Source organism: Thermobia domestica, chromosome 3 (assembly GCF_964235325.1).
Source record: "Thermobia domestica chromosome 3, izTheDome1.hap1.1, whole genome shotgun sequence".
In the NCBI taxonomy this organism is placed as follows: Eukaryota; Metazoa; Arthropoda; class Insecta; order Zygentoma; family Lepismatidae; genus Thermobia; species Thermobia domestica.
This window is the reverse complement of record NC_137456.1, coordinates 184,719,038-184,740,267: the sequence shown is the minus strand read 5'-3', so window position 1 is coordinate 184,740,267 and position 21,230 is coordinate 184,719,038.

Sequence of the window (21,230 nt, the reverse complement as noted above, 5' to 3'; positions counted from 1 at the left end):
TTCCCCCTGCCCAATGCATTTCATCTGCTGAATATATATTCTATGTCAGAAAGGCGAGGACCGATATGTTCGAGTCGAAAGGGCCACATGAGAAAACTGCCGCAGTCAAAAACGGTCCCGCGTCTACAGGGCTTGTGCGAAAAGGGCTCAGCGACCAAAGGGCCCGAGTCAAAAGGGTCCAAGTCAAAACGGCCCCGGGTAGAAAGAGCCCGGGTAAGGAGTCGGCGACGAATGAGCCCGCATCAAAAGAGCACTGTTTCAAAAGGGCTCTGGTCAAAAGAACCGGAGTCAAAGCTGCGCCGCGCCATTGGGGGTCGAAAATGCCACGCGTAAAATAGTCCCGAGTGAAAAAGGCCCCGCGTCAAAAGGGCTCGCTTCCACGGTTAAGAAGCCTGAGATCAAAGCAAGAGTGGAAATCAGGCATGCACAAGTGTATACTGTCCTTTTGGTAAGTTGAAGTGTTTGTGCAAAAGAAGGAAAAATATCTGTAGTTATTAGAATTTTTTTTAGAATTTATTAATATTATATGAGTACAAAACAGTTACTTAACAATCTTTATAGCGATTCAGGGAGAGGCCGAGCTTCTGCTGTTTGTGGTTCTCCCTTTCAGAATTTATTTACACATTATGGGATGGCGGGTAAATACTTAATATATGTAGATAACACAAAGTTACATGAGGTAATAAATACTTAATTAGTTCATAGTAAAAATAATATCAATAATAATGGCACATTAACATGGTATTGTCTCAATTTTTTAAATTCTCGTTCAGCTGTTTTTTTTAAATTTGCTAAAAGTTTGTAGTTCTCTGATACCTAGAAGATGGGCATTCCAGGCCTTAATACATTGGTGCCTGATGCTTTCGATGACATAATTTAATCGTGGTTTTGGTTTTGCTCGATTCCGTATGAAAAGTATGGGTGGATGAATACATAGTAATATATTCTTGCGATAGATTCCGGAAACATTTTTGATATTTTAAACAATAACCCAGTGTGTACCGAAACTCTTTTCCTGATCTCAGAACAATCTTTCTCCCATGTGAAGTGCTCATCAAACCAAACATCTAGGTATTTTATATTTACAACTGTTACTTTTTGAGAGCTTATTGTAATAGGATAGTTACTTATGTTTTGCATTTTATGTCTGTTTCTAAAAAATACGCACTTAGTTTTGTCAACATTTAAAGTTAATTTATTAATTCGAAATCACTGTGATAATCTATCTAACTCAAAATGAATCGATTTCTGTATTTTTTTAAGCTCTGGTCCTTTCGTGAATATAACTGTATCGTCCGCAAACAAACAGCACTGGGAATTTTTCAATTCACATGGCAAGTCGTTAATATATAAAAGGAACAGTAATGGCCCTAATATGGAACCTTGAGGAATTCCACAGTTTTAAGTGCTGTGGTTGATGTGTGTCCATTCACACTAGTGTATTGCAACAGGTTCTTTAAGTATCTTTTCATAAGATTGAAGGCGACTCCCCGTATTCCATAACATTGTAGTTTCTGCAGTAATCTTTTGTGATTTACGGTATCGAACGCCTTTTTAAGATCAATAAACACGCCTATCATATAACTACTCTCGTCAAGAGCATCTGAGATGTAGTTTGAAATACTATTAATGGCAAGTTGTGTAGACTTATTTTTCAGAAACCCATGTTGTTCTTGAGTTATTATTTTATGTTTTGTTATGAACTCTATTAATCTGGAATAAATTACTTTCTCATATAACTTGCTCAAAATAGGGAGTATCGAAATTGGTCTGTAATTAGTTTTACATGTTTTCTTACCTCCTCTGTACACTGGTATTGCTTTAGCGATTTTCAATCCATCAGGGAATATTCCTGTTTTTAAAGTTCTATTAATTGTGTGTTCAAGAATGGATGCTATTTCCTTACTAGAATCTTCGATAATTTTTGTGCTTATATTGTCATGTCCTGTGCTTGATTTGTTTGGTAAAGCCCTAATTATGCTACATATTTCAATTTCATTTACAGACTTGAGAAATATACTTGCCTCAACATTTCGAGATATATAGTGAGAAAAGTCCTCTGGTAATGATTTTATATTGGCCGCCAAGTCCGTCCCAACTCCTACGAAAACACTGTTGAACTCATTTGATACTTTTATCGGGTCATTAATAAGGGTCCCACGTTCATTAATGATATTTATTTCTGCATGTTTTCCCTTTGTTTGAATATTTATTGCCGATTTGATGGTCTCCCATTTTTTCTTGATATTATTCCCTACTTCTATTATATTATTCATATAATAGGTGTTTTTTTCATTATCGATAACTTTCTTTAAAGTATTGCGATATTGTTTGTATCTTTCACGAAGCCCTAAATTGAATGGATTTTGAGTACTTCTTTTCCAAAGAGTATCCTTTCTTTTAATTGAGTTAAGTATAGCCATCGTCATTCACGGTTGGATTTGTATGTTGTATTTATTAGTACACCTTTTCGTTACAGTGCATTCTTCTATACACTTCTCTATTGTTGTTTGAAGAATTTGCAAGGCTCTTGATGGGCATGCTGTAGTGTACACTCCGATTTCGGACCATTTTGTTTCTTTTATCTTCTGCTTTATTTTCTCGTAATCTAGATTGGTAACTTTCCGTACTCTTTTGTTTAAATTTCCTAATGTCAGTGACGTTGACATGTAAACAGGAAAGTGATCACTAAGGGGTGTTGTTATTGCCCCTGATACTATTTTACTATTTATCTATTCGTCCCAATGTGATCTATTATACTACGTGTATTTCCTTAAATACAGGTGGGAACCGTTATACACATTTTGTTACTATTGCTATTTAGCACATGTATGTAGTCTACGCTTTCGTGATCATCATTCAAATGAATGTTAGTGTCCCCTGTATATACCCAATATTTATTTTCGCTATTAATTTTAGTTAGTATTAAATTTAAACAATTTCTGAATTCCTCATAATTTTTATCAGGTGACCTATAGATAACTCCTATGACAATGCTCTATACCGGAATCCTGCGGTACTTCCGAGACAATTTTTATAGAGGTAGTTGATGAGTGTTTCAAGTTATATGCCAGTAGCAAAACTCCTTGCATGAAATTCGTTGCGGAAGTATCGCAAGATTTTGAAGCATGTATTTTTGGATAGAATACACACTAGTTCCTAAGTGAAGCCTTGACCCGACTACTGTAGATCCCACAGCTTTGGGGTTATGGACAGGGGCGTCATTTAGGGGGGGCAGGGAGGGGCAATTGCCCCCCCCTGAGTTTGAGATTTATATAGATATTATTAATTGAATAGTAGTAAATCAGTGAAAAACGCGAAATTTTACTTATATCAAGGGGTCTTGCCCCCCCAAGCAAAATCTGAAATGACGCTCCTGGTTATGGATCTTTAAAGTTCATTTTTTCATTTTTTTCAGCAGGTTATAACTTCAAAGGGTAGCATTTGTGCATCTAGATTAGTCTATACTTTTTGTGTTATTTTGGTGTCAGGAATCACTTTCCGAATGTTGACGGTGTTGTTTTGGAGCACCTTATATATATATATATATATATATATATATATATATATATATATATATATATATATATATATATATATAGTGAGTCAAAAAAATTCTGTAAAACGGCTTCCTTTTTTTAAAAAAAACTCTAGTGTTGATCTGGCTAACTGTGTCCAGCATATTCTGCGCCTGCCTGTCACTATTTTGTGCGACGTCACTTGCTATGACTAACGGGCCCTCTTGAGACTGTCGTGCCTTACCCCGATGAAAAGCAAACAATATTTTCGCAAACACAGCCACAGCTAGAGGCATAGAGGGAGTGACACAGAAGGCACACAGCTCGCTTTATAGCTGCAAATACTTAGAACTATGAGACGTTATACCCATGGACAATTATAGTTCCTCTCTTCTTAGAAGGCTTTCTGTCAGGGAGACAACTTCAGTTCGCGCACCCACCAAGGTCAGTTTGTACGACGGAAGAAAACAACAGCAAAATAAAACTACTCCCTTGTGTTTATTTTTCACGAATATTTATCACTTTCATGCGTACAAGTCAGTTACTGCTTAGATTTAAATGACATGCTGTGTCAAGTATTATATATTCCTTATAAAGATATAAGTACTGAGAAGAAAAACATGTAGCTATTTTTGTTCTCCTTTTTCTATTAGCCAGTAGAAATGTGCATGGCTGTTTCAACAACCTTCTTGTAGTTTGCATAGGATTCACATCCTCTTCTTAGTTGAGCTTTTGGCTCTGAATAACACCGGGACAAGTCATGGTTCTTATGATAGTGGCGTATTTTCGCCCTGAGGGTTACGGAGATAATAAGTAATATAGACTCCGATGCTCTTGAAACGAACGATGAAGGTAGTTTGTATGAAGATTCTAGCATCAATTTACGTGATACGCATCTATTTCAAAATATTGTGTGGCATACAATATACGGAATTGAAGATGGCTGCCATAATGTACACTAAATCATTTAACGCTGTTCCTACACCAATGCCAAATTGTAACATTTTCTTTTCCTCCGTCCATGCGTCTCTTTTTTACTGCCCTCTCACGATAATTTTTCCTATTAGTTACATATGTAAAACACAGCACTCCCTGTCCCAAACAGATGATGTGTCAAAAATTAGTTACATTCTCATTTGCTATGACTAACCTATTCAAGACTAGGTTGGAGTGTAAAATCATAATCTTTTACATTTAAAACAATATTGTGTGATATGCAATATGGCGGAATTCACGTACTACGTAGATTTAAATAACACACTGTGTCAAGTGTATATTCCCTATAAGGATATGAGTATTCAGAAGGGAAAAATCCACTCCAAATCAATGCGTCCACGCATGTCGTTATTATTGTTTTGTCTCAATGCCCTGTATACAGATCCACATATGTATTCTCAGAGAAACATTAAACTAATCTTTTCCACATAATATTTTTCATTCTATAGTTTGATCCAGGGGTGGAAATTGAATTTTAGAACTAAGGGGAAAGTCAATAATATATAAAGTTTCATTCGGAAAGTCGGAACTGCAAGCGAACTTTGATGGAGAACGACTTAAGCGTTAAAGATTGTTGTAGAACAATTAACAAAAAAAACTAATATCACCACTCAAACTTACTATTTGCTAATAATAACTACATATATATTTTTCTTTCTTTTGCACAATCATTTCAACTTACTAAGGGGATACTATCCCCTCGTGCATGCCTGATTTCCACTCTTGCTTTGATCTCAGGCTTTTTACACGTGAAACCATATTTACCGGGTAATTTTGACGCGGGGCCTTTTTGACTCGTGTCTTTTTCTAGCGGAGCCCTTACGCTCAGACTTTTTCACGTTGGGCCGTTTGACTCGGGCCCTTTTGAGGCGGGGTTCTTTCGACCCAGGCTGGTTTGACGCAGGGCTCTTTTAATTGTTCCCTTTTGACCCGGGCAATTTTGATGCGGGGCCGTTTTGACTCGGGACTTTTTGTAGCGGGGCTATTTTGATTCGTGCCCTTTGGCGCGAGCCTTTTTGACTCGGGTCTATTTGTAGCGGGGCCGTTGTGACTCGGGCTCTTTAGTCGCGGAGATCTTTCGACCCGGGGCCGTTTAGACTCAGCCACTTTTCTGCGGGGCCTTTTTGACCCGGATATCTTTTGATCTGGGCTCTCTTTTTTACATTCACTCAGTCGCGTAACTCTAGGCCGGCGAGGTAACATCATTGCGAATGTTTCTTTATTTTCATATACTCTCCTGACGCGGGACTGTTTATACTTCGGCTCGTTTGACGCAGGGCCCTTTTGACTCTGCTCTTTTTGTCGCGGGACCAACTTAAACGAATCTTTTTCACGCTGGGTCGTTTGATCCCGGACCATTTTAACTCGAGCCTTTTCGACCCGGGCTCTTTTGACGCGTGGTCATTTTGACTCGGGGACTTTTGTCGCGGAGACGTTTTGACGCAGGCCTTTTTGACGCGGGCTGTTTTGACTCTTTTCCAGCGGGTCTGTTTCGAACTGTGCTCTTTTAAGTTGCATCCCTTTAACCCGGCCTCTTTCGAACTAAGGACCATTTGCCGCGGGTCCTTTTGACTTGGCTCCTTTTCACGCGGGGCCGTTTTTACTCGTGGCCTTTTGTCGCGAGGCAATTTTGACCAGGAGACTTTTTAACCTGCGCTCTTTTAACGCAGGGGCGATTGTTCTCGGGCCCGTTAGACGTAGTAACCTTTTGACTCGGGCACTTTTGTCACGGGGAATTTTCGACCCAGGCACTTTGACTAAGGCTTTTTTGTAGCGAAGTTCGTTCTTTCGGGTCCATTTGATTTAGGGCCCTTCTTTTGGCCCGGGTTCTTTTGACGCAGGGCCCTTATAACTCGAGCTCATTTAACCCGGGCCCTTTAGACGTTGGGCCGTTTTTAGTCGGATCCTTCTGTCGGGGAAACTCTTTCACACAGATCCTTTAGACTCGGGCCCTTTTGTTGCGGAGCTTTTGAACCCGGGCATATTAGACTCGGGCACTTTTGTCCGGCGGTCCTTACTGGGCTCTTTTATAACGCGGAGTCGTTTTTAATTGGGCCCGTTTGACGCAGGTCCATTTTGATTCGGGACTTTCTGTCGCAGGATCCCTTTGACAGGAGGCCTTTTGATGCGGGGCCGTTTTGATCCGGGAACTTTTGTTCCGCAGACCTTTATACCCGAGCCTTTTGACTCGGACATTTTTGTAGCGGGGCCCCTTTTGGCACAGTCCGTTTGGCGTAGAGCCCTTTTGACATGAGGTTCTTTTGACATGGGTCTTTTTGTCGCGGGATCATTTTGACCTGTGCACTTTCACGCAGGACCCTTTTAACTCCAGCCGTTTTGACGCGGGTTCGTTTTGACCCGTTCCCTTTTGTCACGGAGATCCTTGTACCCAGACATTTTATACGCTGGGCCGTTTTGACTCGGCCCTTTCGAGGCGGGGTTCTTTCGACCCAGGTTTTTATGACATAGGGCTCTTTTAACTTGACCCATTTTGACCCGTACAATTTTGACGCTGGGCCTTTTTGATTCGGGCCTTTTTGTTGCTTGGCTCTTTTGACCCGTGCCCTTTAAACGTGGGTCTTTGTGACTCGAACACTTTTGACCTGAGTACGTATTGACTTGGGCCATATGGCTCAGTTCCCTTTTGTCTTCCCGGAGATCTCATGACCCGGGGTCGTTCCTACTTGGGGTCTTTTGTCGCGGGGGCGATTTACCTGGGTCCTTTTTACCCTGAGCCATTTTGATCTTGGCTCTCTTAACACACGGCTGGTTTTCTTGAGCCCTTTTGACGCAGGGCACTTTTGACTCGGGCCTTTTTGTCACGGGACCCATTTGACCCGGACCTATTTCACGCTAGGTCGTTTTATTCCGGCTCTCTTGACGCGAGGTCATTTTCTCTCGGGCCTTTTTCATGATGGGGTCTATTGACTCGGTCTCTTTTGAGGCAGGGTCTTTTTGACCCGAACTCTTTTGACAGGGCCCTTTTTACTCGAGCCCTTTGACCAAGACCCTTTTGACGCGCGGTTGTTTTGACTCTGGCCCTTTTGTCGCAGAGACTTTTGACCCAGGCCTTTTTGACGCGTTGCCGTTATGACTCGGGCTCTTTTGTAGCGGGGCTGTTTAGATCGGTGCCCTTTCGAGGCGGGTCCTTTTGACCCGGCCTCTTTTGAACTAGGGCTCTTTTGTTGCGGGGCCCTTTCAACCGGCACTCTTTCACCCGGGGTCGTTTTTACTCGGGCCCTTTAGACGCAGGGCCGTTCTGTCACGGATATCTTTTGACAAAGGTTTATTTTTAGTAGGGGCTTTTTTCACCCTTGCCCTGTCGACCCGGAGGCATTTTAACCTACGCTCTTTTAATGCGGGCCGTTTCTGCGCGAGCCCGTTTGATGTAGGACCCTTTTGACTCGATTCTTTTTGTCACGAACCCCTTTTGACCCAGGACCTTTTGATGCGGGGTCCTTTTGACCCGGGCTCTTTTGACGCAGGGCACTTTTGAGCCGGTCTCTTTTGAGGAAGAGAACTTTTTTTTTTAAGCCTCCACTTTCCGCTGCCTTTGCCATTTCATATGGTCTTATTAAATGGCAGACGCTGCTGCCTCTTACTCGTAATTCTCTCTCTACTACCTTTTCTTTCCCCGTATGATTTCTCTCCTCTTTTTATGATTGGCCTCAGTTAGGGTGAGGCGAGGCTTACCTTTTATTGGCATGATACCTAAAACAAAATTTAAATCATGCCTATTCTTTATTTTTTCTTTATGTTTTCTTGTTGTTTTATTTCCTTTTTTAGAAAAAATTGAAAAGATACACAAAGACACATACACACACACACATACTACATACATATACATGAGCAGGAAACACCTTGCATAAAATGTTAAGGTAAGCTGAAAAGAGAAAAGAAATAATTAGTAAACAATTTAAACAAGTATTACCAGGATCTTTTTTTTTTCTTTAAATAGTTATCTCCCCTGTATGAATTTATTTCTTGATGTTATTCATACCTGTCTTTCCCACTAAAAAGAAAATTCTTTGAAAGGAAATCGGACTTCCAGATTTCCAATTTTTCGTTAGTTGTTAGTTCTGGAAATCAACATCAGAACTGTTTTGGTCTGTCTGAATTTCACTCACCAGCTTTGTAAAGTCTTCTTATTTTCTTTCTTCTTCTAAAACACTTGTTATATTTTAAAATCCTGCCACCACTAGCAAAACACTAAACAAGGCACTATACACTAACACAAATAAGGAACGTGAAGGTTTAAGTTCTGGAATTGTCATCAGAACTTAGTTTTTTTTTCTGTTTGATTAGTTTACTTTCTTCTAATTCTTTATTTCTTTATATTTACAATATAGGGTGTGGGTCTTGTTAATTTCTTCTTCTTTCATCGTTTCTTTCCTTCCACAAGTTTCTTGATACATGTCTTGCAACAAATTGTAATTTTCCTAATTTCATTTTATCGTTTATTAAAGTTTGTATATTATCCCTTTTTAATTGGTCTCTTATTTCTCTTATTTTGTTATTTGTTATGTAATTATTGCAATTCCAGAAGACATGTTCTGGTGTTTGTACTTCATTACACGTACATTTATCGTCATTAATTATATTAAGTCTTCTCAGATGAGATTTATACGGTCCATGTCCCGAGATGTATTCTATTAATTCACTGCTTATTGTTCCCATTTCTTCTCTTATTTTTAAGTTTGGGATAATGGTTCTTGTTCTTTGTCCCTTTATCGAATCCCTCCATTCATCTTCCCACTTCCGTTTAATCAGTTTGTTAATATCGTCTTCGGTGCTTGGCAATTCTCCCGTAATTTCCAATATCTTCGTTCTCTCATTATTCTTTAGCCACGTCTTAATACATCTTCTTAATATCTGAAGGTGTATGGGTTCTTCATTGGCCAAAAGTTGTATTGTTTCTGCAGAGATAGTTTTTATGATGCCATGGGTTCTAATTAGCATTAATCGCTGCACTCTTATTAATTTTTGCCTTAAGTTTTTGTTTAGAAACAGTCTATGACCCCAGATTCCGGCACAATATTGTGCAATAGCCATTAGAATAGCTTTGTTCTACAATTTAAAAAAAAATTCTGTCAATTTTAAAATCTTTCATAGCCACTGTTAAGAGTTTGTTGGCTATTTTTTTCATCTTCTCTGTTGTTTCAGTTATATGTTTTTCGTAGTTTAGTCGTTTGTCTAGCCATACACCTAAATATTTGAATTCATTCACAATTCCTATTTTAATGTTCCTAATTTTGATTATGGGTTCTCTCTGTAGAGTTTGGCCAAATACTGTAATTTTCGTTTTATTAACCGATAGAGTTAATTTATTTTCTATACACCATCTTTCTAGATTTTCTAATATTATATTTCCTTTTTGCTCTATTTGTCTTCTTGAGGATGCTGTCATCACAATTGCTAAATCGTCCGCATATCCAACTACACCTAATGTTTCTTTTAGATTGTTTAGTTTTCTTAAACATGGTTGGAAAGTAATGTCCCACATTGTAGGTCCGCATATTGAACCCTGTGGGCATCCTTTGGTGCTTATTGTTGTTATATCTTTTCCTGGAGATTTTAATGTAATCGTTCTGTCAGTACAGTAATCCAGCATGATGTTGTAAAGAGCTTTACTAATTTTTAGTTTTTTGAGTTCTTTAAATAGTGCGGGCCACCATAGATTGTCAAAAGCACCACTAATGTCGGCATAAATAACAACTTGGTACTTCTCCAGTTTACCTTCTTCTATGAGGTCAATTAGTCTTTTTACAGCTGTTTCGGTGTTTTTTCCTTTTCTGAAACCATATTGCAATTTGTCATTATTTAAAATTCTGTTTTTGTTTATTCTTTCCACAATGGTTCGTTCGAAAAGTTTACTTATTACATTTAATAAGCAGATAGGTCGATAAGATTTTGGATCGTCATTTTTCTTGTCATCTGACTTTTTGAATATGATTAAATTTGCTTGTTTCCACCTTTTTGGAATTCGTCCGTTTTTAAAACACAAGTTGAAGAGTTTTGCTAGGTATGGTGCCCATGTGTCAGCATTATGTTTAAAAATTTCCGATTTTATTCCATCCGGTCCAGGGGCTTTTTTGCTTTTAAGTCGTTTTATGTTATTTATTATTTCTTGGTTTTCTATTACTTCTATTCTGTCTTCTAAAGGTGGTAATTGCATTTCTCTTCTTATGAAACTTTGTGAGTTATTATCTTCTTCAGGTATATCCTGTGGTAAAAGAGATTTTATTAGATAGTCTATTGTTTCTTCCCAATTATTTGTATATGTACCATTTGTTCTTTTTAAAGTTGAGAGGGTGGTAGGTATTTTAACTTTATTACTTATAATTTTGTAGGGTTCACCCCAGGGATCTAGATTTAAATTAGTTTCAATGTATGTTTTCCAGCTATTTTTCTTTGATTCTATTATTTTGTTTTCATATTTTTGTTTTAACTCTCTATATTTGTTTAATCTGTTTTGTCTTATATTATTTTCTGATGTATGTTGATAAAGTTTCCTAGCTTTACGTGTTTTTCTTTTCAGGTCTTGTAATTCATTGGTCCAGAAGGTATTTGTTTTCGTGTGTAATCCTTTAGTTGTCTTTTTTGTTTTTGTTGAGCTTTTAATTGCTAATTTTATTGTATCTTCTATTTTCTGGGCTAATTCATCTAAGTTGCTCTCTTCTTCTATCTGTGGTAGATTTATCGTTTGCCAGAACTTTGTCCAATTTATCTTCTCTGGGTTATATATTAATGTTTCGTCTGAAGATTGAAAATAATTTGTTTCTTCTTGTTTGGTTGGTTTTACGATATCAAATATTATTATATTATGATCGCTTATTGTTGCTGAATCAAGTACTTTCCAATTTTTTATTTTATTACTCAATCTTGTAGAAGCTATTGTCTGATCAATGTTTGATTCCCCCTGACTGTTCTTAAATGTTGGTGGATTCCCTTCCTCATTTATTATTATTAGGTTATTATTCATGACCAATTCTTCAACCCTTTCCCCTCTATTGTCCGTTTTATTGCCGTGCCATAGTGTTGATTTGGCATTTGAATCCATGCATATTAAGATGTTCTCTTCTTTGTACATTTGACAAAATCTTTCTATATTATCCAAAAAAGGTTGTATGTCCATGCAAAATTGACAATAACAGTTGATTAATTTAATGTTCCCTTGATTCGTTCTCAATTCGACACATACAGTCCAATTATTTCAAAATTGTGTTATATTTAATGTTTTGATGTTTTTATTTTGCAGGGAACTTTTGACCCGAACTCTTTTTACGCAGGGCCCTTTTTACTCGAGACCTTTGACCAAGACCCTTTTGACGCGGGGTTGTTTTGACTCTGCCCTTTTGTCGCAGAAACTTTTGACCCAGGTCTTTTTGACGCGGTGCCGTTTTGACTCGGGCTCTTTTGTAGCGGGGCTGTTTAGATTGGTGCCCTTTTGACCCAGGACCTTTTGATGCGGGGTCCTTTTGACCCGGGCTTTTTTTGACGCAAGACACTTTTGAACCGGACCCTTTTGACGCGGGGTCGTTTCGACTCGGGCATTTTGTCGAGGAGACCTTTTGACCAATTCATTTTAGACACGTGGCCGTTTTGACTCGGGCCATATTGTTACGGGTTGTTTCGATCTGTGCCCTTTTGAGTTGGGTCCTTTTGAGCCGGCCTCTTTTGATCCAGGGCCACTTTTCGCGTGCCCTTTTGACCCGGCATCCTTGACGCGGGACTGTATTCACTCAGGCTCTTTTGGCACAGGGCCCTTTTGTCGTGGAGAGCTTATTTCTGTAGAATATGACAAATGATGGTTTGTGGATGTACTAGAGTTATTCGGATCATGCAAAAGATGTCATGAATAGCTAAGATGTTCAGCGTTTAGTGTATTAATATTGCTCTTTGTTCGATTTAGTTTTACAGATTTGCTCAGAGATGGCGTGGGTCAATGACAAGTTGACCCAAGACCCACTGACCTACAACCACCCGTGACCCCTCTGACCCATGATCCACTACCCACCTTAGCCCACTCTGCACCACTATCCACCATGACCCACTGCGACTCACCACCCACCATGAACCACTGACCCAGGAGAACACAACATCATCAACTCTGACACATGATCCATATCCTCTTTTCTACCGGCTAAAGAGTTTATACTTGTAATAAAACCAGGTTGTCAAATTCTAACTAATCGGAGATTGAATTTCTACTGTCAATCCATCAAACACCGCTCTGTTAGACAATGATGGATCTGACCTTTACGATATAAAATGGTGAAGTGTTTGTCATGGGCAAAATTCGATGAATTTCAATTAATTATCATGGTTTAATTATTTCCTTCTTGCGTTTTCGATACTTTAATGGAAAAAACGGCTGAAATTTGAAAGTCTAAAATCAAGGTACTTAGACCAACATAAAGAAGCTGACGTTACAAATTTTATGTCTATTTTTCTCACAACTTTACGGGTTGATTTCCCTGTGCTCTAAGCGCTCCATATAACAAACAAGATTCAGCAATTATTATAAAGCGCATGGTAAGCATATATGAATATATAATGCGAAGCACTGTATTTTTTGTTGAGTTGATTTTGATTTAACGTCTCTTTCAGCAGCAAGGCTATGTGAGACATGGACCTACCCCATGCCGGAAACGTCGCCAACACCTAGTGGCACACTTGCGGGTAAAAGTCGATAGTCAATATAGCGACGAGTCGAGCGATTGCCGCTAGTGTCTCACTGGCGGCAGGGTTTCGTCAAGTCGAAACAAATATCTCGAGTCGGGGTGTTGAAGTTACCACCGCGTAGCAGCGAGGACTTCGTTGTGATCCGCACTCCATCGATTCTTCGCGCAGAATCGAGAAGAGACCATCACGAACTAGCACCAGTCATGTGCATGCGGGTATTACTAAATATAATTTTTTCCTGACGAATTGTTCCTAAAGTGAGCTCCCGGGGTCAAGAATAATCTCTACCTCAACATCATGAAGTGAAAAATCTTGAGTCCGATAATTGTATGAATTTAGATGGCAACTGTCGTCGATTATTTGAAAGTGAGTATGGGAGAACTATGAAATAAAGTAAATAGACACGTGTCATTTTGTTATAAAATTAAATGGCGAACGCATTTTATTTTATCTCAAAAAGTTATCGTCTCATACAGGGTTAAAGAAACACTTTGATTGACCAAATTAAAAAGTTCTCAACGATTTATCCCTTTACAAACGACGTTCCCTTCCTCACCTCCGTGGCGAAGTCGGAAAAACACCCGCCCAGTAATCATAAGGCTGGTGGTTCAAGCTCCCTCCGGAGTACTTTTTTGGTACTCTTTAAGTGTTTTTAGACACCTTAATGTAAACAAATCACACATACGCGATTCAATATTTTTTGGGAGAGTAATTTTGTGGCCCATTGGCGTTTTGTCGCGTCAGAAGATGCTGTCTCCAATCCAGTGAGCAGGGTCAGAGTGTATCATAGTGAGTGGTAGTTCACGGTGGGTGGTGGGTCACAGTGGGTCACGGTGGATGATGGGTCGTTGTGGGTCACATGCTGTTGATCCACCACCGACTGACCCACTCACAAAACTCGATCAATTTGTCCCACCGACCCACTCCAACTCTGGATTTGACACCACATAGAAAATGAAAGACCAAAAATTGCATGTTCACCATATTTTATTGTTTTACGTCAGGCAAGGGAAGAACGGGAGAAAAGTGTTTGTGATATTTACTGTCCTCCATGTATTCGTGTGTTTGGGCTTGTTCTTAAAGAGTTAGTGAAAAAACTGTAAAACTGAGTAAAACGCGTCAAAATAGGAAACAATCTGGATCTAAGAATTGAAACGACTTGCTTTACCAACACAAAACTACGTCATCCGTATCAACCTTGGTTCGTAACTGTCTGGCAAGTAATGTGGTTGGAGAAGAATTGTTGAAAACATAAGTGCTAAACACGTCCTTACTGCTGAAGTATGGGTTAAAAACGAGTCCCAAGGAATTTTCCTAGATGTGCACAAATTGCAAATAGAGATCTAACTTAAAATAGGAATCGCTAGTCACGAGAATTATCCTATTTAAGATGTCACCTCACCTTTCTATTTAGAAGAATGTCGAAACAAAATGCATTACTGTTATGAGCTAACAAATATTTACATTCCATTTATTGTTCTCATAAAATGATAATTCTATCTGTAAACCCGTAAACGTAATAATGTTATTGCGTTCATGTGTAAACCTAAGAAACATCTGACATACTCTATATCTTTTCTGTTCCTATGAAATACCTTCGACTATGTTACTTTTTCTTTAAATTGTGGTAATAATAATAATAATAATAATAATAATAATAATAATAATAATAATAATAATAATAATAATAATAATAATAATAAAGGAATAACATAATTACAATACCAACTACATAAACATTATCCTCCCATTCGGAGAAATTAGTAATTACCATGACGGGATTTGAACCCAAGTAGCTACAATGGGAGTTTCCTGCTTTCACAATTTTCTTTTAAACAAATCGCCACAACCGAAGTATTGTTCGCCACTGGCATCTCATGTCCTTTCGACGTATTCCAAACACTACAGGAACACGAACACAGAAATACTGAGGACAGTTAAAGTTCCAACCTTGCTCTTCAGAGGAATTCGAACCCTTAGTGTATTGTGCCTCCTGATCAGAAGCCGAAGGCTCGAGATCACTCAGCTAATGCCACCGGCTCAATTTGCCACAAACTCCTCATATGAATATAAGAATATAAACTAGTAGTTTTGGAACATATACACAGAACTGTGTATTTCTACACGTGCTGATACAATTCATAGAATGTGAAAATAATTTGTCATCTTTTCTCCTTTGGAAATTAGAATTATGGTAAAGACGAAATGTAATGTAAATCGGGACCATTCCTGCAACCGATGACCAGCTCCGTAGCTTACATTCTTTTCTGGGGGGGGGGCAAGCATTAATAAGCTTATTTGGGCCCCCTAGAAAAAGTTGTTTTTCTAATTATTGTGCCCCTCTTTCCAACTTTCTCTTAATCTTTATGTGCTCCCGTAGCCTGTGGGCCCTCCCACACGGCGAGGTCTGCGGTTCCGTTAGTTACTCCCTGGGCCCATTCCATACATAAAAAAATTATTAAGGGGACAATATTATAAATCTCAAAGCTATAGGAATAAATATTACTGAAATGGGTCCATGACTCATTTTTGTTATATTTGCCTTTTGTGTGCTGTTTTGTTTATGTAATATAGCGACCCTATTTATGCTTCATTTCTAATTTCATGTTCGTCTCGTATATGGAGTAAGAAACGTTTCTCAAAATGGACTTCCTCGAACGGCGGGGAGCTTCTCTGGGGCAGTTGCCCCCCACAAATTACGGCTCTGCCGATGATTTAGCCTCAAGTTGAAGAAAATTTCGGGATATTTTCCTCATTGAGCAACGTTTGTATAACTTGTTTTTGAGTTAAACAAGGAAATCTCAAGTAAGTCATTAAGACAGTCACACAAGTTGCTTATAGTTTCTTATTTATATTTTTATTTCTATTTTGCTTGTATTTGTTGGTTTTTGTTATATTTGAGTATCTTGTTTATATTTTCCCATGAAACGATTTTAACTAGGTATTAGTTTTGGTGAAAGATTAAGTGGAGCGCTAGGTGAGTGGTTAGCGCATTCAACTTCTATTCGGTAGACTCGGGTTCGAATCCTGGCCAGACTGAAACTTTTTCAAGTGTTCCTGTTTCAATTTCAATGCATACTCAGTGTGAGAAGCAAGATCTTCTCTTCCCTAGAAAGAAAAAGGAGAATTGGAATAAGGAGAATTGGAGAAGGTCTGTCAATGGAGACAGTGACTTACAGACTTATTTCCAGCAGTTGTTCTAGATTTGATATTTTCGTCTACTTTCAAGCATTTTCTGATTTATGTGTGGTCAGTGTTTTTATTTCTTTCAATTACAGTATATAATGAAATAATACATTACATACACAGCAATATTGAGATTAACATATGATGTTCATTGGACAACACGCTCTGAACCAGAGATATTGATCTCAGAATGGAGAAATGTTTCGTGCATCATCTACTCACAATTTTACTTTCATAAAGACTTGGCACAGTGCTACCAACTGCTGTCAGTGCCGAGAAAAGTTACGTGTAAGTTGGGTTGCATCTGTCTAGGCGTTCTCAGAACTGCAAATGACCTGGACCCCAGGTAATGTAATTAGAGCACTTAGGGGGGGGGGAGAGATACTTTTGTGGTTGGGTGTATCTTTTAAGGCACGCCAGAAAACACAACACAAACGAGTCACTTCGAAATATATATCACGTTTTATCAATGTTCTATTCAGAAAGTGCGTAGTATAAGAAAACCTCTTCCAAATGGGATGTTAGAGCAAATTATTTATAAAACGGGTTGAAACGATTATCTAAACCTGATAAATGGGAGAAATCAACACATTATTTTGAAACTACACAAAAGAAAGCAGTATTCTATAGTTCAACTTATAAACCGAATTGGAAAACAGCTATATACAAGATAGCAGCATGTAAAGATGTGTATGGGGTAATAAAAGCAGAGTACTTTTAAATACACGGGCGCTTGGGCTATTGAAAGGTATGTAAAGCAATGCCTGCTTGCCGATGATTGCATAACACAAAATTTCAGTCTTTTTGTCTCTTAAATTAAAAGTTAGAAAGACGTTTAAGATAAATATTAAATGTACAAAGGAAGAGAGGAAGGTATACCCATAGTTTAATTTCGTACACTACCTGCAAAGAACTAACACTTTCTTGTGAGATATACTCATAAACGTTCTCAAATATATTTATTTTTCATTTTAGTTTGAACATTAACCGATATAAGTGGACGAAAGGAGGAAGAAGACGGAACAATAACGCATCTTATCTATCGATCTCAAATGCTACCTTCACAGAACTTCAATTGTCAGCGTTTACTGAAAGCTACTTGAAGAGACATAATATGAAGTTACATTTCTAACTCTACGTCTAGTATAGTTTTCCAAACTTGTTTTTAATTTTTCTTTTGACAAAACGACACATATACTAGTCTGGATCTATTTTGTGACTACCACATACATTGCAGCAGTCGTGCCCAATTTGCATTGATGCATGTTTCCATTTTCGTTCAGCAAACCTCTCATACATTTTTCATATCCCCTACGAAGCAAAGCTTTGTGAACCTTCTAGTTCGATTTTCTTCCAGAAAATGGCCACTTCTTTGGTAACAGATGCTACAAATTTTCTATGAAGTATATATATATATATAAGCGTGTGTCTTGATTTTACATTCGTTTCTTCTTTGAGATCCGATACAGTTTGAATTTTAAATTTTGCTTTTTCCCTATATCAGATTTTGAAACATAGTAGTCCGTAGAAATTGTTGACTTGTTTCAGTACTTGTCTCTGTCAAGTATACTCTCCTAGATGTAAGTGAACATCGTTAATTTCAATAATATTAGTAATCTATTTACGAACTAATTATGGCTGCTTATGCATCGTTGTATAAAATGAACAATTACTTCAGGTTTACATGCAAGGGTAAACTGGTTCGATGAAAGGGGGAGTAGCACGGATGTTGGGAGGATGCCATACTAGTAGCTCTGCATTATGTTATTTATAGATGTCTGTTGCAGACATCTCATGATGTGTATAATGTCATATGATTTTAACTATGAGGCACAAAATTTAACCAAAGATTCTTCAAACAAAGTTAAATGAATTTTTCTTTCAAAGTTTATAGATCATGAAGAAAGCCTTATCTTAGAAAAAGGCAATGAATTTATTCTTATTTATTATACTTAAAGGCAAAACCTAGCTATTTGATAATTGCTTAAGTTTGCAGTAGTCTTCTGAATTTTGTGATCCTGTCACAGATTTTGTCTATAATTACATTGATGTCGTTCTTAGCCAAACTATTTCTTTCTGAATTCATGAAAAATCAACATTCCATATATTCGTTAGTAAGAGGTGAATAGAGCTTATTCTTTTTATGTATTTAAACTTTAAAAAAGTGAGTTCGTATCATAAGGATTCAGGAAATGTAGGAAGACATTTATAAACTTTGAATAATTGTGTACGGAGTATTAAGCATTATATTATACTTCCGAATCATATCAAAGGCACGTTTAAAACACAAATTACATTTGACTCCTTTTTTCCTATGTCGGAGATGATTCTACCAAATTATCTGTTAATTCGTTTTCCAAATTGGAAGAAAAGTTTTCTTAATTTGCATTGTATAATCACCAACAGATATTCCTTGAAGGAAAGTGATGGTGTCGGTTTTGTGGGATGTAGAAGGCGTTCTCCTTATCAATTTCGAGCCGAAAGAACAGGCTATTGATGCAGACTGTTACTGAAACCTGTTACAGTGCTGCGCCATCAGATTCAATTGAAGCGCCCTGAGAAACTCAAACGCGATGTTCTCCTTTTTCATGGCACACTGCTCACAAGATACTCCAGTAACTGCATGTATGTGTCCATCCCCTTATTCGCTTCTCCTGAGCATCTTCAAATTGTTATCCGTTGGAACACACCTGAAGGGCAAACATTTCCGCATGGATGTGGCTATTACGGACTCTGTAAATGACTGGTTACGCACCCAGAAAGAAACATTTCTTTAGTTGGTTAAAGAAACATGTGTGCAGTTGGATCAAGTGCAGTCAACGCATAAAAAGTGTATAACGCATATAAAATTTTAACTCTCTATTTTTCAAATTTCAGGCCTTTCAGGCCAGTCATTTACCAGCCGACTCTCTTAACAATTAATTACCTAATTTGTAACAGAAGTTATAAACACGGTTTGTAATATAAAAATAACTTTTTCTTGTACGATAAAGTGTAAGTGGTAGTCAGGACCATAGATGGCCATTTTTCATTGGGCTCGCTCGCGCTCGCGCTCACTTCTCTCAACTGAGCTCGCACTCACTCGCGCTCGCGCTCACCCGTCTCAGCTGGGCTCGCGCTCACTCGCGCTCGCGCTCACTTCTCCTAACTGGGCTCGCACTCACTCGGGCTCGCGCTCATCTCTCTGGACTGGGCTCGCGCTCACTCGCGCTCGCGCTCACTTCTCCTAACTGGGCTCGCACTCACTCGGGCTCGCGCTCATCTCTCTGGACTGGGCTCGCGCTCACTTCTCCTAACTGGGCTCGCACTCACTCGGGCTCGCGCTCATCTCTCTGGACTGGGCTCGCACTCACTCGTGCTCGCGCTCACTTCTCCTAACTGGGCTCGCGCTCACTTGCGCTCGCGATCACTTCTCCCAACTGGGCTCGCGCTCACTCGGGCTCGCGATCACTTCTCCCAACTGGGCTCGCGCTCATTCGCACTCGCGCTCATTTCTCTTAATTGGGCTCGCGCTCACTCGCGCTCGCGATCACTTCCCTCAACTGGGCTCGCGCTCACTCGGGCTCGCACTTACTTCTCTCGATTGGGTTCGCGCTCACTGGGGCTCGCGCTCACTAATCTCAAGTGGGCTCGCGCTCACTCGGGCTCGCGCTCAATTATTGAGCCCGAGCCCGGTTGAGCGTGAGTGCCGAGCTCACGAGCGTCGGGCTCGCGAGTTTGGACACCTATGATACAGACACGGACAATGACACGGAGAACCAGTCGTATTAACAAATGCTGAAACAAATCTTCAATTATGCGCTTATTCACCTAAAAATCACCTTCTCTAACATGTCTGCTCACTAGGAGCGAATCCCCAGCGTGTACGTTAACATATACTTACGAGAGAATACCTATAACGACGAATGATGTACTCAGATTTTGAGTACAGTTTCAAAAGTTCATTTCCGTAAGCTGTAAAGGCAGTAATTGCTATGCTATCACAAATTGCTATCACAAATTAATTGCAACTTTTGAGTTGCATACACACAAACTACTAGGGAATGAAGAGCATGTACTAACAAAGAATACACTGGAAAATGAAATAACATGTTATAACAAAAATTAAAATAAGATGATAATCGATACAAATGTAGAGGATGAATATGGCATGTCCGAACTTCGCCAAGTATGGTGGAAGAAGCTATTTGTTTACTTCTTCTTGACCAACCGCTAAGAACATTTATAAATCCATATGTTGCTTTGTTATACGCAATTAGTACATTCAAATTCACGAACGATGACGAACTGAAGGGTACGAAGGTACAGTTGCAAGTAACAACCATAGTCATAATAATATAGTTCAACTAAACAACGTTGAAAATAGTGGACAATCAGGTTTAAGTAGAAATGACCAAAACTGAATAGTTTTGCATCGATCATTCCGAAGAAATTTGGAGTTATACTGAGCATAGTTTGGGGGAGAAGCGAGCATCCCCGGTGGATATACTTCAGCTGACTTCTTTGGGGGGGGGAAGAAAATGTGATTGAGGGGGAAATTCCCCTCATCTCTCCCGGTAATTTGCACCCTACATATATATATATATATATATATATATATATATATATATATATATATAGATAGATAGATAGATAGATAGATAGATAGATAGATAGATAATTGGCTTGGGGCAATATAGTGCTAAGCCGCATTTGTAAAAACAAAATCTACCCGTTGCTGTTGACAAATTTGCAAAAATTGAGATTAGATGGCAGTAAATATCGTAAATGGTGTTCTTGCCTTCATTAATTTGTATTGTAGTGCAGCGATAAATTTCGTTGCACAATACGTATAAATGTGGCTTA